Source organism: Lycorma delicatula, chromosome 2 (assembly GCF_047948215.1).
Source record: "Lycorma delicatula isolate Av1 chromosome 2, ASM4794821v1, whole genome shotgun sequence".
NCBI lineage: Eukaryota > Metazoa > Arthropoda > Insecta > Hemiptera > Fulgoridae > Lycorma > Lycorma delicatula.
The window spans coordinates 90,530,242-90,551,007 of record NC_134456.1 but is presented as its reverse complement, the minus strand read 5'-3'; the positions used below and the strand labels follow the sequence as shown (position 1 = coordinate 90,551,007).

General features: G+C 30.9%; 1 protein-coding gene across 5 annotated transcripts in view; it reads right to left on the bottom strand.

The window, feature by feature from the left end:
* Nucleotides 1–20,766, bottom strand: part of LOC142318991 (bcl-2-related ovarian killer protein-like) — a 421,142-nt gene that overhangs the window by 150,216 nt on the left and 250,160 nt on the right. Inside the window, exon 1 of one of the 5 annotated variants that reach the window (XM_075355755.1) lies at nt 7,158–7,298. The exons of 3 other annotated variants lie outside the window; for them this stretch is intronic. The gene's annotated coding sequence lies outside the window, so the exon portion shown is untranslated. Of the gene's footprint in view, nt 1–7,157; nt 7,299–7,341; nt 7,370–20,766 lie in introns of those variants that run through there. One more of the 5 variants, XR_012755090.1, reaches the window with a different exon arrangement.

Here is a 20,766-nt window from a genome sequence, read left to right as displayed (position 1 = left end):
TAACAATTTTTTAAAGTTTATATTTCATTTATAGAGCTATCAAGAAATATCTACAATTTTTTAAATTATAGACTCTGGACCTACAATACAGAAATGTTGATTTTGAAAGTTTTATTTTTTTTATTTTAGTCTTTATTGAAGGGATTGTTAGATTTAGAGAAAATTTTACTGAACCAAATTTGTTAAGTCTCTAACATATATATGAAAACGTTTATAAAACGTTTTCATAATAATTTATTCCGCACCTTTAAAAAATATGTATTCTATTTTGTTGGATCTCTTTTAATTTTTGTTATTAATAGCCGGTAAAGTCAAGCAATACTTTTCCAGCTTTTTTTCTTCATCTTAGGAAAAACTGTCTTCAACATCCAATATTTTGCACTTTTCATCTTACTATATAGCTAATTATAAATTAGGCAATTGAAATAGATTTTTTCATACAAATTTGAACAATAACATTATTCCAGCCACTGTGGCAAAAACACACATAGAAAATTATTAAAGCATATTTATTTCCAGAATCGGATAAAATTCCGCATAACCTTCCAGTTGATTATGATTTTTTAAAGTAAACAACTGGTGTAAACCCCTAACGGATATCTAATTAATATCTATCTGCTAATGAAAGAATAAATCTTTGATAATTCAATATCTTTCATCATTCTACCACTCTGCCATTCCTCGCGTGGACTTTGATAGATGTATATGAACTGTATGCCTGCCCAATTTTTAAGAAATTTACTGTAGTCATAATTTAAACTTCATCAGACTCATTTTACAAAGATGCGTTTCCTACGATTAAGGAATCTGAGTAAAGTCGCGTAAGAAAAATAAACACCAATACAAAATCAACATAACCTCAATGTTGTCTTCTTTTTATATTTTTCCTGTTTAGCCTCCGGTAATTACCTTTTAGATAATACTTCAGAGGATGAATGAGGATATATGTATCTGTAAATGAAGTGTAGACTTGTACAATCTCAGTTCAACCATTCCTGAGATATGTGGTTAATTAAAACCCAACCGCCAAAGAACACCGGTATCCACGATCTATAATTCAAATCCGTGTTAAAATAACACTTTACTAGGACTTCCCAAATCAGCTGATTTGGGAAGACGCGTTCACCATTAGACCAACCCGGTGGTGTAAAGAGGTTATGTTGTCTGTTTCGACCTAAATGGAGTGTAACTGAAGAATGACTCCGACTAATCTTCATCTTGATTTTCAAATGCAAATCTTCAGCAAACTACTACAACATACCTAAGTTTCAATGAAATTGATCAAGTAGTTTTGGAGATTTTCCAGCCACAAAATTTTATACATGAATGGTATTTTCGTAAACCTCAAACCGTAAAGAAAATTTAGTTTCACTGCCAATCCCACCATCCGACTGAAAAAATACCTCAAATTGAGGTTACGTTCTCTGTTGTCGACCTTAAATCGAGCGTAATTGATGATAAAGATTTGATGAAGGTTTATTGAATCGCCAACCAATCTTCATCAAATTTTTACATGCACTACTTCAGATATACTACTACAGCATATCTAAATTTTAATTAAATTGATCAAATAGTTTTGGAGATTTTCAAGCCACAAATTTTATACAACGACATATATATGTATTTAAGGAAATTACATTTTAAATGAATGGTATTTTTGTACTTATCATACCTCAAAACATAAAGAAAATTCAATTTCACCCCCAAATCCCACCGTGCGACCGTAAGTATTACCGAACGTTTCTTTAAAAAGTCGTAAAAAAATATTGTCTACATATATCCGTTCTATGTATCTAGTAACGCGGTATAAGTTAAATAACCGACTGGTATAACAAGAGCATAGTAATAGTATTTTATTTTATGGTTACATAGTCCGACAGGTAGAGATTAAAAATTTAAATCTAGGTATCATTTTATTCTTAGATATAATTAAGAAAATTCTACCATATTACAGGCAGTACGAAATATTACACTCAATTTAATACAAGTACGTTACAACTGCTGAATATTAGAAAATGAAATAAATATATATTATTAAGATCAGTATATAATTATATATTACATAGTTCACGTCAGTGCTATTGTATGGGAAGAAAAAAATTAGAACAGCATATAAAAAAAAACAACGAAGTGTTGTAATTCATGATACATATAAGAAATAACTTTTTATAACAATATCTATTGTTATTTATTTTTTATAACAATACATGCTCAACGGTTTGAACATGTTCTCCTACAGACCATCAAAATGTCAATTTTATTAAATCTCGAATTTTAAACTCTCGTTTATTTTCGAAACTTGTTCTGAAACGGACAATGACCACGTTCAGTTACTACTACACACACGAGAGGTGACTCTCTAAAGTAAAAATACTAAGCAAGTTACTTGTTCCACATTCAGAAGTGCAGGTATTCCTTAGTATACCGATTTTAAACAGTTTGATCAACTGACAGACAAGCCGTGAATTACAACACTAGCCAACTTAACAGATATTTTCAATCACCTAAATGACTTAAATTTAAGTTTGCAATGTGAACAACAAATCGAGTTTCAACGGACGAAAAAATTTATCAAAAATGCCAAATGATAAATAATAATGATTTCAATGAAAATTCTTTCAAATTTGTAAAGGGGTTTTATAACAGCACATAAAAGTGAAATGAAAGATAACACCATTAATAATACAAAATTCCGTCGCTTATTGCTCTCTGAAACTTTTGAAGAATATTTAAAAAAAGACTATTTATTCTGAATTCCTTTTCTTTCTGTTTAGCCCCCGGAACCACCGTAAGGTATTAATTACATCAGAGGATATGTATGAATGAAGTGTCGTCTTTTACAGTCTCAGGTCGGCCATTCCTGAGATGTGTGGTTAATTGAATCCCAACCACCAACGAACACCGGTTTCCATGAACTAGTATTCAAATCCGTATAAAAATTATACTTTAGCCTTTACTAGGATTTAGACCTTAAAACTCTCGACTTCGAAATCGGCTGATTTGCGATGACGCGTTCACCACACATCAACCCGGTAAAGTTTATTCTGAATTCCTATAGATACGAAACCCTTTCGTAATGGATGTTATTCCTACAATCCGAAACAGAATCTTTAATAGAACTACGAGTAATCTTACGATGGAACTTTAAAAATAGGATTTAGTAAATTAAAGTTATGTGAATTTTGGTTAACAGTTTAAACGAATATCCATCGCTGTTCAGAAAAAAAACATTATTCTTAATTCCATTCTCTACCTTTTATATATTTGTGAAACTGGATATTGAATATAACCAGTAAATGAAGATGAAAATACATGAAGGTAATAAAATAAATGGTACTGATACCGGATATAAATCTTTTTGATACTTAAGTACACGTTGAACTAAGATAAAGAAAGTTCAAGTTTATTTAATTTATTATAATTTAAACAAAAAAATCAATAAATAAATTTCCTAATAAATAAAATACCTATAAATAGGTAATCCGCCACCAGCAAGGGAGTAGCGTTTCATACAGAGGTCCCGGGTTCGAATTCCGGTCAGACAAAGCATTTTTCATACGCTACAAAATTCCATTTCTATATACTCACGTACAAGTAATAGTTGTCATTCGTACGAACAGTATTGCTGGGATAGATATTTGGAGCCAAAGTTTTTTCCCATACCTAGGAGGATGGACCAGCTAATGCATTGCACACCCTTACAGGTTTCCTTTGTCTCTAACCTACTGAGACCCCGTGGGACCCGGTTATGCCGTTCCCCGCGGCGGTCGTTCACCCAGTAGGTAAGACTGGGTCTTTTATATGCCTGCCTCTAACCGTAGCCCCTCCCTAGGGAGGGATCCAGCCGGGTCTCGGCCTTTTTTTTATAACCCACGAACTCAGGGGGTCCCCGGTAGTCATCAAGAGTGGTCCACCTCAGCGAACCACCCTGTCATGAGCAGAGCTGCCCGTATAAGACCCTACCCCCAGGTTTACCCCGTTTCACTCAACAGCGTCTCGTTCCTTAGTTTTATAGTATTCGTGACTAAGGTTGCTACGGCGTTCCATTAACATATATTGTACGGTATTATCCGGTGTCAGTCCTTGAATGGCCCATGCGTGCCCCAGTTCGTCCCACCGGTGACACAAGTATATCGTGTTCCACGGTATCTATTTCTTCACAGTATTGGCCAACCGGTTCGGGCCTTCTGCCAAAGCGGTGGAGGTAAGCCCCAAACCTTCCAAGTCCAGTCAGCAACTAAGAGAGATGGAAGCTCACCTCCCCATTTTTTCTGGAGACCCACGAGTCAATTCGTGGAAAAAAAGAAAAAAAAAGCCAAAGTTTCTTTTACGCATTCTGATCTCCTATGTACGATATTCTTTTAACTCTACATATACAATGATATTTGTAAAATTAACCTCAACAGTGTGAGCAATAAAATTCCAACACCATGGGCTGCTTCCATTAAATTATAATCAAAAGGCAATAAAAAATAGCTTATTTAACTTGAAATAATGCAAATTAGGTATACATCACTTTTATGAAATAAAAGAAAAAAGCTGACAGCATACCTTTTTTTTTGTTTTGACCACCGCGTAGATACTTCTTCAAAGGATGAGATGAATGATTTGTAGTGTGTGTCTAAATGCCCATGCCTAACCGGGATTCGAACCCGGGACCTTCGGATGAAAGGCCAAGACGTTACCACTCGCGCCACGAGTGGTGTCCTGTGGGTTGTTTCTGATGCACGCCTTACACAAGCAACTTAATTAAAAATATTTATAATTTTATTTAAATATAATATTTTTTCGTTTATTTAATTCTGTGATACTAACTAAAGAGCGCGCGCATGCCGTATTTAATTCGCGCGGGTGTGGTCGGTACTAACGGTAGCGGCGACGGTCGGTACTAACTAAACTAATGTAATTTCACAACTTGCATAGAAAATGTTTCGTTTCGACCGGCGGCATGCGGGTGTAGCCGCGAGGCTGAAAGCACCAAGTACCGAGTCAACCAGGCGATCGAGTTCAAGACCCAGCCAGATCAAGTTTCTTCTTTACACCTCAAATATTATTAATTTATTTAATTCTACCGCTAACCTATGACGTCACAATATAGCAGTAGTTAAGAGCTTTTTTTGTGGTAGGGTGCGATTTTTAAAAAGTTTTTTTGCAAATATTATTTTTTTAATTTTTAACAATGTGCCTAAGAAACATATGACCTTAATTAGGCAAAATCTCGAGATACTGAAGGTAACCTTCCTCTACAGCCTCACCCCCTTGACCTTTTAAGTTGAAAATTTAATGGCATCAATGCCCCTTATATAGAAGCAATCTGACCAAGTTTGGTAAAAATCGGTCCAGTAGTTCTGGAGATATAAGGTGATGTAGAGGCCGACACAGAATACCCACACGTACATACGAGAACATTAACATTCAGAAAATTTCCATCCGATTTTTAGTTTTTTTTTTTTTTTGGTTCCTTGGGTATCAAAACGTCAAGATCCGGTGAAAACTGCATATGCCAAAATTCGACCGATTACAATACTTTCCCTTCTAGAGTTATAGCTCTGCTACAGCGCTGTCTAGACGGGAAAGTTAAAATTAATTAATAAAAATGTTGGACTGAGTCATTTTTTCCTGTATAATTTTATTATTAATCTTTCCATTAATTATACCAATGAAATAAATATATATATGTTTTTTTATATCTCTATTTTCGATGAATAATTATCATTCATATTTACATTTTTTATGGATCAAAAGGAAGGGTTACAAAAGATCTTGTTATAGTGCATGCCCAGATATTTCTGTATGTATTATAAAAGATTTCATAGTTTTATTTTTGTGCCCATGAGGCAAAAAACTGTTGCATATAGCTTGTGTACGTTTGGTCGTTAATTATTAAATTAAAACTATTCCTAGTAACTGCAATTGTTTCGCGACATTACTACTGTATTTTATGATAAAGGTGGAATTGTTTCTTGCGCGAGTAGAAGAACATTGAATATGATTTGAGTGTTACAGTGCTGAAATGGTTTGGAAGTAAGGGTTTTCTATGTAAAATGGCAGGTTCTGTTATCACGATCTTAGATGAAGGAAGATGTTTGAGGACTTTGTTTGGAATATTGATAAATATTATTAATATTAATTAGTACTGGAAGGTCTTTTGTTAAAAAAAAAAAAGAAGAATATCTCGACAAAAGCTCTCTTCCTAGAAGATCGATATTTTTTTTCTTTCTTTTTATTTTATCAAATTCGTGCGCACGAACACTACACATAAAACAATCCACTTATCCCGTATCGATAATGGTACATCCCTAATAAATAGGGTTAATTTTACATAACAAAATTGTACTTTACAATAAAATATAAATAATGTATAATGTACATGCATTAATGTTAACCTAGTTTGGGGAATTCGAGGAAAATTATTTATGTTACGATAACGTAATTATTACCCTCCTTTACTTTATTTAGTTGAGGTAAATTACAGTACAGGGTTTTAATTTAATTTTAATTTTTTTCTAGGCTAATACAAGTAACAACACGAATTATCAATATTCTATCAAGCGATCTTCTCATATATGGACACTCCCATTATCCGGACATAATTATTTTTTCATATTTAGTATCCGGAAAACGGAGGATACTCTACATATATTCAATAAAAAGAAATCATTTAAAATAAATTAGTCCAAAGATTTTTTTTGATTTTTTAGATAATTTATTGTATATTAAATTGTAAATGAAGAATAATAGGCTTTTTTTTTTTGTAAGCTAAATTATTTTTCTTTAATATTGTCGCGTGTTGGCGGTTCGACCAGGATATTGGGAGACAAACAAACTAAAAATTTTTTATAAATACAATTTATTATTCTAAAGATATAGGAAATACAATAAATAATAATAATAGCAATAGTAATTTAGATAAAAACAATGTTTGTTTAGTGACAGTTAAATTGTAAAAACCAGAATACAGTCCAGTTTACTAAAAATGTTAAAATTACTGTAAGAAATTAATATTGCATTAAGAGCAAGATAACAATAGAACAGTCTAAAATGCATACGATTCAGTTCTCTGCAAATATTAATTTTACATTTTTCAATAGAACTACCTTATACTTTATGAATGTATATAATACTGTTACTTTTACTAATTTTTACAAAAAACTCACTGAACAATTTCCTTCATTCACCTCCTGTTCACAATGAAGTGCTCGAAACTTACTCTTCACTCCTTATCGCACGTTTACTGATATTGCCGTCACCGCAACCGAGTCGAAATCGGGCTTGTGAAACTACTCTGTCATCGCTTGTTATCACGATTATACCGAACACGGCCTCTGCGAGGCCGTGTTCGGCCGCTGTTCCAAACTGGTCAAAATATCTAAAGAAGCAAAGATAGAAAACTCCAATAAAAACTCAACAAATTTGAAGAATTAAAGAAGAAAGAAACAAAAACTGAATGGATCCGCTAAAGGTGAGAAGAAAATTTGCGATGTACAGAACCGTCCTTAGATTTAATTCATTTTTTAGGTATATTTACATCTAAATTATGTTATCAAAATGTATGTTATATATTTACTGTTTCTCTCCGCTGATTCCTCGCAGTATTTATATCACCTGCTCTGCAAAACCAGTACTCGCCTCATTCTTTAATTGTTGAAGGCTAATAATTTTCATCGTTCACCCCTTACGTTTTACCATCAATTCTTATCTCGGTAACCCTACTGTGGAAAACAGCTTGTCCCATTGACTATATCACAAAGAACAAATTGTTAAACGGACCTGTTAGTACATGTTAAACGGAAAAAGAATCCCTTTTAGTTCCTTCTGGATTCCTCTTTTCATCAAGAAGTTCGTTACAACTTCGCCGGTAAGAGTCCGCAGAACTGGACCGGAGGGCGAAGTCAACGAACTACGTTTACAGTTCTAAACATGACCTACACTAAAAGCGAAATGAAAATAGAAAAATATTTTTTAAAAATAAGCATGAAAACATTATATTTCAGTTCAATTAGATTGTGAATTAAGAATACTTTCAAAAAATACCTCGAATTTAGTTAGACAACGTTTTTCTTCTATTTTATGAACCGCGGGACTCGAATATGTCAATTTTCCTCAAAAAGGTTAGTTTACGAATCGCGCCGCTAGGTAGCAGTACAAACACTGGTTTGTACTAGATAGCGTGCAAGAACTTGATAATATACTAGAAATAATACAATTTAAGAGAAAATATACTACATCTTATTTTAATAGTAAATACCCTCATATGTAAATAAAAGTACTGAAGATGTAACAATTTTTTTAATTCCCATCACTTCATTAAAAAGAAAAGTATTAGTTTACAAGAGATTATAGCTGCTAATAAAACCCAAAAAACACGAACAGTAGGAAAGCGTTGCTAATGTGGCAACAAAGATTTGTTACATAAAACACAAATAAATTCGATTGGCAAAATTTTTATTCTACAATTAGAACTATTTGAACTAATTGATGGAGAAATAAAAAAAAGTTCATTTAATAATAATATAGAAAGAATGTCCACAAATACGATAAAAAATCGAGGGTTACACTTACAAAGTGATAAGCGCAATATTACATCACGGATCTTCGATTCGTTAAGGTCATTATATTAGTTTTATTAAAAAAGGAAAAATGTGTATAAAGTAAATTATGACTATAAAAAAAAAAAAATTGGCCGTGAAATTCAAAAATTGTATATTTGTTTGTTCTAGAAAGGCAATAAATTTTAATAATAAATACATAAGATAAGAATCAGTAATTCATAAAAAAAAAAAGTAAAAGAATAATCTAACAAAACGCATTGATAACAAAAAAAAAAATACAACGAAATTGTAAACCGTACTACGGTAAGAGTCTCGCAGATATCATTTCTTATTAAAAATTAAATTTTTAATAGATAATTTACTATTAACTAATCCTATTAAGAACTATGTTCGAATATAGATACATCTCCTGTCATTTCTGAATACTACAATAATGAATGGTTTGAAATTTTGAGGAAGACTATTAATAAACAAGAGAGAGAGGTAAAATGAAGAGGAATAATTAGAGGAAGGCCATTAGTTATTCAGGGAAGTTTTGGGGATGATGGGTTGTTTGCTAGGACACTACCAAACCACTAGTATACACTATCAATTGAAGGTAAGCTTTAAACAATGATTATGAACGTTAAGCTGTTACAATTTTACTTGCCTTCTTATAATTAACTCACAGTCGTTTTTATTGAAGGCAGTCTCTTTCTGTTGTATACGAATAAAATTAAATTGTGAACTATTTACTATTAACATTTTCTATTAATAATTTTAAAACTAAATGTCATTTTTTATTTAAAAAAAAGTAAATTATGCAATTAAATGTGAGTAAAGGTTACAATAATAAAAGTATTTCACCATCCCTGAATCCATTTTGACTACATTCGACGTGACGTCTGTATATATCTCTCTCCATTATAATAATGGACTACATGGATAAGAATATTGGAGCGTGGAATGTTAGAAAATTTAAGGAGGGAAATAGATAGATAAATGTAGATGTAGTAGGAATTAGCGAGAAGAGGAAAACGACTTTGGTCAGACGATTTTAATATAATTAATATATCTTCAAATAAAGGGCAGGTAGGAGTAGGTTTCGTAATACACAAGATGATAGGGAAGAGACTACAGTATTTCAAAATGTATAGCGACAAAATCATCGTAATAAAGATTAAATCAAAATCTAAGCCAACGATTATTAACGACTATATGCCTACAAGTGCCCACGATGACGATGAGATAGAGTTGAAAAACTAATGTAAAATTTAAAAACTAGGAAACGTGTGTACACAATTAAGATCAGAAGAATTATATCGTACTTAAGAGCGATTAAATGACTGGCAATAAAAACAAACGAAACGATGATGATCTCCGACTTAGGGAGAATATTGTCCGACAATATCAGAGGAGTAATGAACTAAAAGATAATAATTTTTTGCAATTTATTAAAAATCGGGCATGTATGCTTCAGGGTATATGTTGTTCTTGTGAGGGTCTATTTTTCAATCGCTCTGTACTTAACTTTAATATAAATAAAATTAAATAAAAATTAAACTACAAAATCCAAAAATAATAAGATTCTAAATTATAATTTTCAATTAATATTAAAGAATCAGATGTTTCACCAAATCTATTACATATACATATATGTATCAATGCCAATTAAATTACATATACACATTTTTAAAAGTATATAAGACTTTTTTTCTGCTAAGAAGGTACTACTTTTAATAATCTTACTTGGGGAAAAAAACAAGAAGTGGTTTTAAAAGTCATATCTTACTAAGGAGATGAAATATAATAAATGGTATTCAAATATTTTTCAAACATTCTTTTTTTACGTAAAAAGTATTTTAAATTGATTCTTTATTGTTAAATAATTTTGTGAATGATCTTCCCATTTGGTCTAGTGGTACTCTCCAATATTTTATACAACTATAACGAACAAATAAATTTCACTAGAAAAATGACGAGAACAATAAAAGTAATACTCATACTTGTAAAGAAAATTTGAACTGAACTACGATTCAAATGAGAAAGAAGCAACTAAATGTAAATGTATAATCAAGCGAACTTTAATAATATAATTAGGTAAATACATGTATAAAATGGGATGGACAAGAATAAAAATTTGAAAAAAAAATACAAAAAAATTACAAAAATATATTTGATTACATATAAAAAATTTTTTTTTTAAAAAAGCTTTTATTTAACTAATATTAATATTAACATTAATAAAAAAAGGAAATAAATAAATAATTTAGAAAACCCCTCTAATAAGTAGAAAATAAGAATTAAATCAAATTGAGAATTTTAAACAAAAAAATATAATATATTAACAAATATAAAAATGCACTGAAAAGTAAAAAATAAATTATATAAATATCTAATAAATAACCAATAAATAAATGTAATAATTATTAAATTTTAAAATTAAAAGTAATGAAAATACGTTCATATCCAAATTCTAACACCGTAGTATTGTATTGTCATCGAAGTTACATACGTGTACCAAATTTAATTGATTTTCATACGATAGATCAAAAGATACAGCAGTTGCAAGATTTGATTATAAGTAAGTTAAAGAAAAGCTTATAAAAAATGAAAAGTTTTGTGAAAGACATGAAATGGTTGGTGATAAATGTTTTCAGGCCGATAAGAAATCGGTGATGAAATAAGAAGGTTATGGAAGCAGGCAATTCTCGTCTATGTTACTCAACGGCATTAATTACATTTTTAATTAATTTTTTTTTATTCAGAGTTAAGGAAAGCTACTTATTGGCTTTATTGACCGTTTCGGATATTATTTCAATGTAATTTAAAACTTTAATCTACTTACAGTTAATAAAACTTTATTTTTAAAACATAAAAAATACAAATTTAAAACTGTTACTTTTACTAATGTTTACAAAAAACTCACTGAACAATTTCCTTCATTCACCTCCTGTTCACAATGAAGTGCTCGAAACTTACTCTTCACTCCTTATCGCACGTTTACTGATATTGCCGTCACCGCAACCGAGTCGAAATCGGGCTTGTGAAACTACTCTGTCATCGCTTGTTATCACGATTATACCGAATACAGGATAAAACTTAAGTAACATATATTAATAAAAATCTATTCAATTTTTTTTTTTCTTTTCCGGTTATAATTTTACTACTGCTACAACATAGTTATTTAGGGAAAATTATTAAATTTTTGCTATAGGGACTTCTGCAAAGGTCGACTTTTCAAGACCCCCAAACCCCCCTCCACAAAAAAACCAAACATGTTATAGAAATTAACGAAAGATTTATGTACATAAATAAGTATGTGTTAGCCTGTACTTTTTGCTTAATATTTCCATCCTTCTTTCTTTTTCTATTTAGCCTCTGCAACCACCGTAAGGTATTCCTTCAGAGGATGAATGAGAATGATATGTATGAATGTAAATGAAGTGTAGTCTTGTACAGTCTCAGGTCGACTATTCCTGAGATGTGTGGTTAATTGAAACCTAACTACCAAAGAACACCGGTATCTAAGATCTAGTATTGAAATCCGTATAAAAGTAATTGACTTTACTAGGATTTGAATCTTAGGACTCTCGACTTCGAAATCAACTGATTTTGGATGATTTCACCACTAGACCAGTAGTGGGTTGCTTATTATCTCCTGACTCAACAGAAATTCTTCAAAAATTTCGACATGTTGGTTAATGATGTTATTATATTTAATCCAAAATTAAAAAAAGGGGAAGGCCAGTTTTCACCATTTTTAATTTTATAACTTTTGTATAGGAGTAGTAGAAATTTGGTTCAAATATTTGGCTACGTATGTCCTATCTTTGGCCTGATGTTCGACGCATCGTATAATGAAGCATCACAGTATCCATATCCTATTTTTTGTTAAGTAAATTTTCTCTAGTTTTGTTGAATAACATTACACCGAATTATCTTATTAAAATAAATAAATAATCCAATAAAACACTTTTAAGCTACCAAAAACAAGCGACTGAATAGCCCTCGATTTTGTAATACTAAAATGTAAGTTATAAAATTCGATATATGTATTAGTACCTGAAGAACGTTATTTGTATTTTAAAAATCAATTTTTTAAATTTTAACTTTCAAGATTGAAAATACTATTTAATATTAATGCAGATAACTTCTTAAAAAAACGGGTCCTGTTTTACGAATTTTAAACTTTTTTTGAATTTTCTAAAATTTCTGATACTTTAAGATTTTTCAAGTTGTGGCTGTTATTAGAAATGCTACATGATGTAGGAGGTGAAATAGGACCAAACTTTTTTTTTTTAAAAAAATTTGATATTTTTTGCAATTATATTATAAATTTGTATAATAAATTCATTATTAATTAACTACCTTACAGTGAATTTGAAATAAAAAACTGTCAAAGGGAAAAACGGGGAAGTTACGGAACCCACTTCCGGGATTTTTCTAAGATTTTCGCTGTAATAAAAGTAAAATAAATTATTGGTTGAAATCTATTTTATTATAACATCATTTTATAAATACTAATACAAATTACTGCATCAATTCTGCAGTTTGTATAAACCTATTTTACAAAACTACGTATGGTTAGTAATCAACACTAACATTTTTCTTGGTTTACTAAAGGTTCTTTCTTATCCTCTGATAATTCTTCTGCTGAAATAGTAACTGGGTAAGTTTGACTTAAAAATTATATACTTTTAATTCCAAAAATGGAATTGAATATTTTCTCATATTTGTGACCCACTGACATCGAATTAGTCACCAATTTTTATAGCTTGTATTTGATAACCAGCTTTACTGGAATTCGAACCAGACTCTTCCGCGTAAAAAAATTTATGCCATCCATTTTTTTTTATTTGGGACTGTTTATGGGTATGTCCCTTTATTTTGTTAGTCACCATTCTGTCATAATGTTAAAAAATCTCTCTCTCTCTCTCTCTCTCTCTCTGTGTGTGTGTGTGTGTGTGTGTAACAGTATTACTTCTACATGAGAAAAACAATGCAGTTATGCATGTTATTTCTACACGCGCGGACACAGCCCCAAACATAAATGTATGTTTATGCGTGCGCACGTGTGTGTATATATATATATAAATATAGTAATAGGACCACTATATATGTACTAGGATAACGGATTTCTTTCAATTCAGAAGAAAGAAAGAATGAAAGAGGAAATGAAAAAAAGAAAAAAAAGAATCCAGAAGAAACTAAGAAAGAGATTATTTTCTTGGAGTAACGGGTTCGTTTAACAATCTGTTCTTTGTAATACAAACAACTTCCAAAAGCTGTTGTTCGAATTAAATAAATGGGACGGGTATTGGTTCTCCAGGTCAAGGGATATAAATACTGCTAGGGACCAGCAGAAAAACCGTGTTAAGCGTAGCCGTGATAACGAACGATAATAGTGAATAGTTTCGCAAGAGCCCTTGTTCGACGCGGTTGCGATGAAAACGATATCAGTAGGCCTGTAGTAACAACGAGGAAAGAGTACGTCACGAATATTCCAGTGTGGACGGACAATAGGTGAATTCAGGAAGTTTTTCGGTGAGTAATTGGTATAATAGTGAAAGTGACAGTAATTTACTCATTCGTAAAGGGTAAAGTATTTATATTGTAAACAGTAAAAGTAAAAATATTTACAGAAAATTTAATTGGATGAAATTTAGACTCTTTTATTGTTTTCTTATGCAGTATTAGTTCTTATCAGTCATTTTAACGTTTTTAGTAAATTGGATTGTATGTTGGTTTTTATATTTTAACTTTCATTAAATAAATTTGGGCTTCTTTATTTGAATTACTATTTTATGTTATATTTATTTTATTTTATATGTAGTAAATTGTATTTATTCGAAATTTTTACTCATTTAGATTCTAAATATACTGGTCGAACCGCAAGCATGGTAGAAAATATATATATATATACACGCATACATCGCGCGCGCACACACACACACACACACACACACACACACACAATTGCATTGTGCTTCGTATGTAGGCGTAATATTGCTTACCGGATGGATAGAATTCCCATTAATGATAATGGTAGCATTTCTGTCGCCCGTAAAGCGAAATTTCTAGCTGTTTTATTAAACAACAAATTCTCTTGGAATGATCAAATTGACTTCATTTGTAACAAATTCAAACCGTACTGTTTTTATTTAAAGCTCCTAAATATAGCTCTACGCTTGTAATCATTATTAAATATTTATTAAGCTTACATATGAGTATATTCCGCTTTATAGCGTAATCTTAATCTCTTGGACGCCCTTAAAAAGTCAGAACGAGTTTTTAGATATAAAATTGAGCTGTAAGATCTTTATCTGGGCCCTATAAACATGAATAGTGTAGACCTATATTTAGAAAATTAAATATGTAAATTTAAGCTTGTGTTTTATATTTACGAATGAGCAATCTTTACTAAATGAATAATCACTTAATATCAAAAAATAACAATGCTTACCCAAACCAAATCAGACAACGAAACTGTTTTCGTATTACACAATATTTCCGCTTTGGAGAAAAGGTTTTATTATGTTCCTGTTGTCGTTTATAATAAAATACCGAACCAGTTTAAAAATCTTTCCATTATTAAATCGATTTAAAATATAATTAAACGTTTTTTCTTTTACAAAGACAGTATTATTATATCGTTGAGTTTTTAAATAATTATAATTAAAAAGTTTCTTTTTAAATTAGATTTTTATAGATCCCATTTTCAACGTATACATAACATAAATATGTGCCCAAAATTATTTTCGATGTCCGCTTTTAATTTTTGAATTATTTTTAGTTTTTTTTTTGTATTTAATATATTTACCTCAACACTTTTTCTTGTGAATTTATTATAAGTAATTAATACGAACTTTAATCACATCTATATTTTACATATTTATTTTATTATATAATGACGTGATTCAGAAAATAGGAGGAGAAAAGATTATGGAGGTAGAAGAATTTTGTTATTTGGGAAGTAGAATTACTAAAGATGGACGAAGCAGGAGCGATATAAAATGCCGAATAGCACAAGCGAAACGAGCCTTCAGTAAGAAATATAATTTGTTTACATCAAAAATTAATTTAAATATCAGGAAAAGATTTTTGAAAGTATATGTTTAGAGTGTCGCTTTATATGGAAGTGAAATTTGGACGATCGGAGTACCTGAGGAGAAAATATTAGAACTTTTGAAATGTGGTGCTACAGAAGAATGTTAAAAATCAAATGGGTGGATAAAGTGACAACTGAAGAGGTGTTGCGGCAAAATGATAAAGAAAAAAGCATTTGGAAAAATATAGTTAAAAGAAGAGATAGACTTTTATGCCACATATTAAGGCATCCTGGAATAATATTGGAGGGACAGGTAGGACGAAAAACTTGCACAATTTTTAAAACAAATTGTTAGGGATGTAGGATGTAGGGGGTATACTGAAATGAAACGACTAGCACTAGATAGGGTATCTTGGAGAGCTGCATCAAACCAGTCAAATGACTGAAGACAAAATATGACGTGATCTATGTAATTTATTATTATGTACGATCACAATAGAAGATTTATTCATTTATGAATAAACTCATATGTACGGATACTTTCTTAATAATAAATCATAAATTTTGAATTTATTTAGAAATCTGTTGATTTTTTCAGCAGTATTAAACACCCTCAACATTTAAATTAATACTTAAATATTCATTTAAATTTGACTGTTTACAAAGATTTTGAGAAGTTACTTTACTATTCTGATCACATACTGATTCTTTATTATTTTTTTTGTTGTTGTAATATTCGTTTTTCTAATTCACATAACATTTATACTGTTTATCTTTAAGCATATAATCTTCTACATATTTAAAAATCTGATGTGAACACTACATGACTTCCTTGTACGCCTATTAAATTACATACACACATTCTTTTAAAATGAGAAGTACATGAAACTTTATTTTATTAATAACTTCTGATATATTTTTATTGGTATATTCAATTATTATTTGTTGTAAAACATTTTTACCATCAGAGGTTAGTACTTATTAATAAATCAATACATTTAAAATAATTAAAACGTTAACAAAAAAAGGAAGATATAGTCGGATTTGAACCGATGTGCCTTCCCCTTGTACGATCCAAATATTTCATTAAATAAAATTTTATTTGCCTATAACTGTACAACCAATGAAAATAAGTGCCATTTATGTTATACGTTGAAAAGTTCTCAATGAGGGCTTATTACTGGAGTTAAGAAAAAGTCCCAAATTCAATTTTTTGGATTTTTGTCCAGCACTTTTTGGGCACTTTTTGTCCAGTCGATTGCAATAAAAAGGGCAATGCACAACTAGATGTTACAACAGTCATAAATCCAAAATTTCAACATCCTACGCCTAATCGTTTTGAGTTATGCGCGATACGTACGTACAGACTTCACGCCGAAACTAGTCAAAATGGAAATTTCCGTTGAAATCTGAAAACCGAAATTTTTCGCCATCACAATACTTTTTTTACTTCGTACAAGGAAGCAAAAATGAATGTTTGTTTGTTTTTTTGTCCTGTATGCGTTACTATACCATTCATCCCATTACGATGAAACTTTGGTGAGTTGTGCGCATGCCCCCGAAGGTTTCTGAATTAGTTTGGACCCGCTAGGTGGCGCTGGGCTCGAGGTATTTGGAAAAATTGGATTTTATGGTCCGATTTGGCTCATATTCAGAATATGTGTTAATTACGTTTCTTTGCAGAAACTATACCTGTTAGGTGGCACCAGTGTCGAAATAATTACGAAACAAACAAACAAACTTTCTTCTTCTAAGTAATGTTCGTATGTGTGTCTGCTATAACTAAAAAACTACTGGACCGATTTACGCGCGGGTTTTTGCAAAATGGTCCGTGTTGTCCGGAGAAGGTTAATAAAGACTATGAAATCCTCGATCTGACCAGTTGACAGAAAGTTATGAGTATTTTGAACCGACTACTGTGTTTAGAGGTAGTTTGAATTAATTCCGATAGGTAGTGCTGTTCTGACAGTTGGATTTATTTACATTTTGACTTTCATAAAGTGAAAGGTTAAATTTTGTGAAGTTCCGTCATGTTCAATTTTTTTAATGTTTTATCAAACTTTCAATTGTGTTCATTTAATCTATATACATACTCAAATCTAGCAATAGCGAAGCATTGCCGGGTCTGCGAGTTATTAATATTAATGATTTAATTAAAAATATAATGATATTAATTAATATATGAATGCACTACGTTTTAAATTATAATTATTCAACTAGTTTGAGAGGTTAACATTAATAATTCGTTGGTATTTTAACATAAAAATTTTATTGAAAAAATATATATTAATTTGTTTGTAGCTGATTTTCTTAAAGTTTATAAAGGTTAAAGTTAAAAATGATAGCACTGCCTTTAATATTTAAACTAAATACATAAATATTATTTTCATGCAAAAATAACTTGCGGAATGAATATATAAATTATATATCAAATGTAGATTAAGAATTAGAAATAATACCCTCAAAATATTTATATGGAATATAACACTTCATTATAGCGAAATGAAGACAAAAGAGAAACTAGAAAAACAACAAACAAAGGTTTATAAAATGCGACAAAAGAGGAGTGCTTATGACAAAGTCGAATTGAAAAAGAGATTTGTCGTGGTATAATCTTGTAAAAATACAAACGAGGTTGTTGGATTCGTTAAATACAAGGCATGAATTGGTTTATGAAAGAAAGTGTTATAGAGTGAAAATAAAAAAAAGAATTTAGTATACAACATGGAACATACAGAATGTATGACGAAGTTCTCCCGGTACTTACATAACCTGTTCTACTAGTAAAGATATTGGAAAAAGATCATACAAACATTAAATCCTAAAATGCTTTGTTTGTGTGTTACGGCTAGTGAAAGATTTCGCTCGAATTTCAATAATTTTCTTTGGCTTCTTAATGTTTCCTTTAGGTCGATTCTATATGACGGTCAAATTTTTTTCCATATATAAAACATACTGTATTACATGTTTATATAATAGTAAAAACTATGGCGAGTTGCCCTGTTGGGCGGTGTCTCGGAAAGTTATTAATGTGTCCAAGATTGATTACCTCTTATCTAGAAATGTTTTTTTTGAATGATGAAAACTGATCAAAGAAAAGCGAAAAAATAGTTGGTTATCGTTTAGTTAAGTACGTTTTCTCATTAGGAAATAAGTTTCAGGGTGGGTTACCATCATTGCGCTTTCTAAAACCAAAATAACTTCAAAACAAAATATCCGCTTGCACTTTTAAACTCTTCTCTTTAATAAACAAAAGTCACTCTTCCACTTATCAATCTAGACCATCAAAAATTTCTCTAAAAACATTTTTCACTTGATTATCTCTATGCTCTGAAGAAAATTTCACTTTCACTCCACTCCATGCTTTTACTCTTGATAACGCAACATACAGCGCTGTACATGCCCAAAAATTTCTCTTCTCAAATCAATAGAAACCAATTCAAAAGTTTGCCCTCCAGACTTTATTAATAGTCATACAAAAACCTAATCGCACAGGAAACTGAAGTTTCTTCAATGAAAACTCTTATGTATATTCTCATCAATGAAAGTTATTCTTGGAATACTAACTGTTTGCCCTTGCTTATCTCCGGTCAAAATTTTGCACCTATAAAACATTATTCTCCATTCTTCTAACAGTAAGTCTCATTCCATTGCATAAATCATCTTTTACGCTCAAATTTCTTAAACACATGACAATCGAATTTTTCTTTAACTTCAAAACATGAGTAGGAAAACCAGCTGGATTATGCTTATTTAAAACTTCAACATTCACATTTTCTTTCTCGCCACTACAGTCTATACTCAAATAAGTTTTTCCTTCTTCATCCATCATTGCCAAAACTTTCTCATTATGCTCATTTACTTCCAGGTTATAAGCTGACAAAATTGTTCTATCTCCCATCTCTTTATTTCTTATTATTTCTTCATACAAATTTCCTTCAATAATGCACTCATTTCTTAAAATAAAATTATCATGTTCATCGTTAATTGTTCCATTTCCAATTTCCAACAAATTGCTTCTGCTCTGGGTTTGCTTGCATATTCTGCTATAATTTTCTCTGCTCAAAATGTCTCCAAACATTAAGAATTCTTAATACATAAATCAACAATCTCAGAACAATTTGCTCTAGCTTTAATGGGCAAAGTTTGTCCAAAATCTCTACCAAACAATACAACTTTTTCTCCAAAAATCACATCATTATCCATAATCTCTTTCAACTTCATATCTCCAATTTAAATAGCATATTTCAAAGCCATCTGTGCTTCATTACAAATAATCAAATCGCACTCTCTCAAAGAAGCCGGAGCCTTAGAATTCATCTCAATCGATGACTGTGAATCAAAATACAAAGGCACAGGCAAACCAAAAACATTATGCACAGTTCGTCCATTAGACAACAAAGTCGCTGCAATTCCACTAAAAGCCATATTAATCACATTTTTCTGTTTACTATTTGCAAAATGATTCACTGCGCTATACACATACATCTTTCCAGAACCACCAGGACCATCCAAAAAGAAACACTTTGAACCAGAGCAATAAGGATTCACCAAGCACTCTTTTATCTCATCAAATACAGATTTTTGCTCTTCATTCATTCTTTCATTCAAAGCATCATCTAAAATTGCTTCTTGATTCACATCTATAACTTCAATTTCAACCATATTTGCAAAATTATCTTTAAGCTTTGGAATAGCTGGGTATGCTTTCAAACTCTTTCCTTGCTCATTCAATTTATTCTCAATTAACTGATATGCTCTTTCACTCGCTTCTTCATCACTGCACTTGTAATGGTGCTTCACATCTTCACTCGTAAACTTCTTCAACTCTTCCCACAATTAGGCAAATAAAACAAAAGAATAATAGCGATCAAACTTTGCAATCCTCTAGGAAACTTAAACACAGTAGCTTCTTGCAAACACTTTTTCCACTCATCATCATAATGAACTAAACCTCTTGCCAGACAAGCTTCACCAAAACCTTTGTACTTTATTCTACTCACAGTCTTCAAATCATCATAATTCTTTTGTCCTTTAACATTACTTCCATCTTCAGAAACTTCATTAAATTTAGTAACAGCTGTATCATGTCCCTTTGTAATATACTAGTAAATATACTTCACACAATTAACAGCACTACATACTTCCACATTAATATGACACTTGAATCTCTTCATCAAATAA